Raw genomic sequence first — 5,415 nt, forward strand, 5'->3', positions numbered from 1 at the left:
TCTTAAATTAAACTCTTATGAGCTATTTTTGTTGTTATCATTATATTTGTCCAAACAAATGTACCTAAAGTTGTACCAGGCATTAAAATGAACAAGAAAGTGAAGAAAACAAGGGTGGTCTAATAATTATTTTTTCCATGACTGTAGTCATAATGTAAAAATATAAAAATTGGCCACTTAGACAAACACTGTACACACTGTGGGCATGTAAACACCAAACATTAACACTAACAAAAGACCTACAAGAAAATGTGTGTAATACGGGTTATAATACATTGTACAGTAGTAAACATGCTGGATCTCATCATGGCCGCTGGACAAAGTCATGACTGCTTAGTAACAATGCTTAGCTGCATTAATGCTGAGATGATATCTTTGTCTGATTTTTCTTAGAATCTTAAGTTAATTGTAATATTGATGGTGACACAGACAAAAAAACCATAAAGTATATGTTAAACTATGTGATTAAACAGTAAAATAGTAGGTTAATGAAGTTACATTTATGTTTGCTTGCTAAGGGATCTTTAATTTAAGGAAAAAAAGCCCATATATGCTTTTGTCTCTCGCATCAGCTAGAATTCAAAACTGTAAATAATCAGCATCTTTCTCAGTTGTTTATTGTCATCTAAAAAATGTGAGCAACATATTTATTAAGATAATCTTTCATATCAACAGAAGTTACTATATCATTGTACAGTGTTTTTATTATTCTCAAATGAGTGTGTTAAAGTAACTAATAAAGACCTCTATTGCTGTAAAACTCCCAGAGTGTGATATGATTTATTTAAGCAGCTGAACCAAACAATTATATTACCATGATTTTAATTAGCTTGACATTTTAAGTGCTTTACTCAAAGATCAATCTGTTGTGCACAAAGCAGGATGGAATATAAAGACATCTTCTATCTATAAAGCAAGAAGCGTCTGTGTGTGTGTGTGTGTGTGTGTGTGTATGTGTGCACTGCAAAAAAGCCAACTTGTATTTTTTGGCCTAAAACAGTGATTTAAGTTGGTAAAACTTGGAAATATAAATTATTGACATTTAGGGCAATAATGTAAGTTAGCACAACAAAGGAAGCCAGTTGTCTGCTCAAAAACAAGTTGGTGAGTTGTTGTTACTTATATCTTTAAGTTGGGGTTCAAAACAAGGGACAATAGTTCTGAAAACTCTTATTTCTTTGTTGTGAAATGCGGGAAAGCAGTGAAATTCGGTCATTAGCGAAAGCTAGCGGCTAACTGATGCTAGCGGCTAACTGCTACAAGAGTAGCCATTAGCGTATCAATGCTAACTCAAAATTGTGGTCGCAACATTAGCTGACATTTCATAGCAGCGTTACAATCGTGCCAATTAAGCACATTGCAGAAGTTAGCAGAAGTAAGGATTAAAAGTTATTACAATGTTAAATTATAAGTTAGTACAACTTACAGTTGAGTTGACAAAAATCTGAATTCAGAGTTGAGCAAACTCAAAAACAAAACTTAAAATATTTAGTTTAATTGTCCAACTTAAAATTTTATCGAAGTTTGTTGCCTTGAAATTTTGAGTTCACCCAACTTTTCTTTTTTTGCAGTGTGTGTGTGTGTGTGTGTGTATGTATGTGTGTCTAGGGCATATCTCTCTGACCGTTAGTCAGACTGACCTCAGATTGCCTATGTGGCTTGCGCATGGCACGAAGGTGTGCATCATCGAGTTTGAAGATTTTTGAATTCCTTTTTTTCAAAATAGCATTATTTACGTAGGACGTGTTGCTGCATTGTCTAAAAACAAGATAAAAACACTTAATCTGAGGGAAACTATCTTACTGCATTGACAGATGATTTCACTTGACAAGATTTCTTGAATTAAGATTGTTAAATCTAGAAATAAGCATGTTGAACACTTGAACACTTGAAAAAGAAATGAACTCTTAAAACATGATAAATTATCTAACATGCTAAGTGGAGATTTAGCTTTATTAGCTTCTTATGTTGCATTACTATGTAATTCAGGGATGACATTCATGTTGCTTAGCGTAATGCCCATAATCATTTGATATGAGATACTTACATGCAATATAGTATATCAGCTAATTGGGTTCATGTTAATGTACTTTTAGTGCAGCATACTGCGTAGACTGGCTATACAGACGTTGTAGTGGTCTGCATAGCCACAATATATGAAACACAATAGTTATCAATCTACACATTCCACATTAACACACCTAATAACCCTTACTCACATTATTCACATCCATCTGTTTGTGCTGCATGTAAACTTATTCCCTCCTATATCTGTGTCTGTATATATGTCTAACCATGTTGAATGATTAAGTTTCTTTTTCTTAAAATAACTATTTCTGTGTCTCTTTATATCTCAATGTACATCCATGTATTACCCAATATACACTTTGTTTATTAACACTACGCATTAAGAGTATTACACCTCATTGTACATCCCACTTTCACACACAACCTAATTTGGCCAGAATTGAAAAATCTACTTAATCTCCCATTATATGAATACATATTTCATAGCACTGCACTAGTCTGGAACATGACTAGACACTGAGTCACTGGCTGTAATGTCAGCCTTTGGCCATTAGGGGGCACTGTTCTGTTATTATCAACCCTCATGCCCGCAGGCTGGTATCAGCGAGTTGTTGGCAGTTATGTCTGCAGTGTTTCTAATCTGGGTGAGGGTGAGGTAAGGATGAGAATCTGCTTATGTAACGCAGCACTCACTGATTCATCCTGATTATGTCACATTATGGAGCTCCCTCTCTCCGTCTCTCTCTTTCGTGAACACTTGCACAGACATGTACGCCCGAGGAAAGGCAAACACAGAAAAGCAAAGCCAACAACACAGTCATTTACCAGCATCTGCAGCACCTACGCACACACAGAAACTAGTTTGAATGTGCTTGTAAACAATGTTAGAATAACCAGATGTGATTTTGTTTACATTTATTGTGATCCAAGATGTAATACTATAATCAACAGCATCATTTCAGTTGCACAAAATATCTCAAGTTAAACATTACAGTGTGACAGGTGTTTTGGTAAAGCATGTGTAGTTGTATGAGGTATTTTCCACGGTCAGTGTATTACCTCCAGCAGATGGAGGTTGGTACAGCTCCAGTTTGGAGAATTAAAGATGCTAAAGAATGTACTGCTGTGGACAGGGGCAGCAGCAAAACGTATATAGCATCTACAAAAGGCTAACTTAAGTTAGCACAGGGGGAAACTGAAGTGTTTGCCCTCGGTCTCGTCACAGCTGCCAGACTCCTTTGACAAAAACAGTAGTTTCACCCTGCAAAACAGAAACAAACCAAAGTTGCTGCAGTGTAAAAAATATTTGTAGAAATTACAGTAGAATAGGTCGTAAAATTAAAAATTGTACATCACCGTAGTAGACACTTAGTTACCAGAAATCAAGGAATAATACAAAACTTAAACTGTAAAAATATATATTTTTCAAATTGTAAAATTAATGGAGAAATACCATAATGTCACAAAGACAAAATTGCTATAAAAATAACAGGATAATTCAGTCTAAATTACAATTTTTGCTGATATTTACATTTTAATTTACAGTAGAAACCCCCCTCACTGTAGTTTTACGGTTAAGTTCTGGCAACCACAGCTGCCGGTATTTTACCATAAATTAAACAGATTTTTTTTTTTTACAGTGTGGTCTACTGCTGTCTCGATCAGTTAGTTTGTTGGTCATTGCTTCCAAAAAGTCACACAATAACATTTAAACAAACAGACGAGTAAAATTGCTGTTTTTGTGAATGGAGCCTGGTGGCTTTGAGGTGAGCACAGGTGGATACAACTATTACAGTTCCCGTCCAGTTAATACGACCCATATTTATATATTGAGACTGCATCTCGGAACGAGGTGGGAGTAGACGATAGTCAGACCAGTAGAAGTACTGTACAGTAGCACAATATTAATAGGCTAACAGTTAGCTCTGTAGCAGTACAGTGTGTATGTGCTGCAGCAGCATGTGATCACTTAGCGACCTCCGTTTGTTTACAACAAGCACTGGACACTCTTTGCACAGTTGGCGATGCCTGTTTGTTTACCATCAGCGGCGGACACCACGTGTACAGTTAGGATGCTGCTTTGTTTACAATTAGCAGCGGGCACTATGCCCAGTTAGCGACAGTGGCTGCAGCTGTTGTGCTGCTGAACTGTGATTCGATGACTGTTGGACCAAGTGGGAGGTATGTTCCGGCTGGTGTTACGTCAAATATTCTGGCTTTCCGGGACGGCCCGTTCATAACGGTCCCGCTTCCAACAGTCCCACCAATGTTCCTCCTCTGTGACTACCTCTGGAGGTGGAAATTTTTTGGGATCATTTGATCCCAGCATCCCGTTTCGGGTGCATTCATAGTGGAGGCGAGACTTTACAGAGCTGTAAATGTCCGTAAACGGCACTATGAAAGGCCTTGTAACTACTTCACTTACGGCATTTACGTAAATTTATTGAGTTTTTATTTTTTCTCTTATAGCACCTAACCAGGACGTTGTTTTGCTGTTGTAGCCTAAATTCACCGAAACAGCGAACCGTACATGTATTTATGACATGTGCTTTTAGAACGCTCTGCTCTGTACCGCAAAACACTGGATGGTTTTGACAAATGACCTATTCTGACAGTTAGGTTGGAGATCTTGTTGCCTGCTTCTCCAAACTGGAGACAACCCCACTTTAACCCAAATAAATTATTTCGGAAAAGGCAAATAATGTGAAGAAATGTTTAAATAAAAAAAAATGTTTTTTTCTAAAATTGCTTCAGGGGGAAAAAGCCATTATTGACATCTGTCAGACATTATATTTCTTGAAATTATGAAATTTACAGTATGAGAATCTGGACATACACTTTATAAGTAATAACATGCCAGTATTGAATACATTTGATGCTTCAAAAGGCACAAAATAATGAACATTAGGTTAGAAAATACAACTTCTTTTTCCAATTGAGCCTGATGTCCGGTATAAACCAGACCCATTTCCGGTCTTCAATCCGAATACAGATCCAGAGACAATGATGTCCCTGCATACTTTTACCTGCTAAGTTCAGTTAACTCATCATTGAGTAAAATCAGTTGTATAAAGTCTTCCGTGGCTCTGCAGGTAGCTTTAAAGTTTGTTGTCTGCTGTAAAGTCTTATGGAAGTATATCACTGAAATACTAGAGTTGCCCTTTAACCCATTAAAGCCTGGAAAGCGGATATGTCGTTTTGTTGTTTTTGTAGTTTTTTCCACCTATTTTCAGTCTCTTGGACATTTAAATGCATCAGAATACATGTGGGAGTGTTGCAATGCAACATGAGACTTTTCCAGAACTTTGAAATCATCACCAAAAAAAGACACAAAATGACCAAAAAGGACACACAATTTCCAAAAAAAGACAAATTATTAAAAAAAAA

Source organism: Centropristis striata, chromosome 1 (genome assembly GCF_030273125.1).
Source record: "Centropristis striata isolate RG_2023a ecotype Rhode Island chromosome 1, C.striata_1.0, whole genome shotgun sequence".
In the NCBI taxonomy this organism is placed as follows: domain Eukaryota; kingdom Metazoa; phylum Chordata; class Actinopteri; order Perciformes; family Serranidae; genus Centropristis; species Centropristis striata.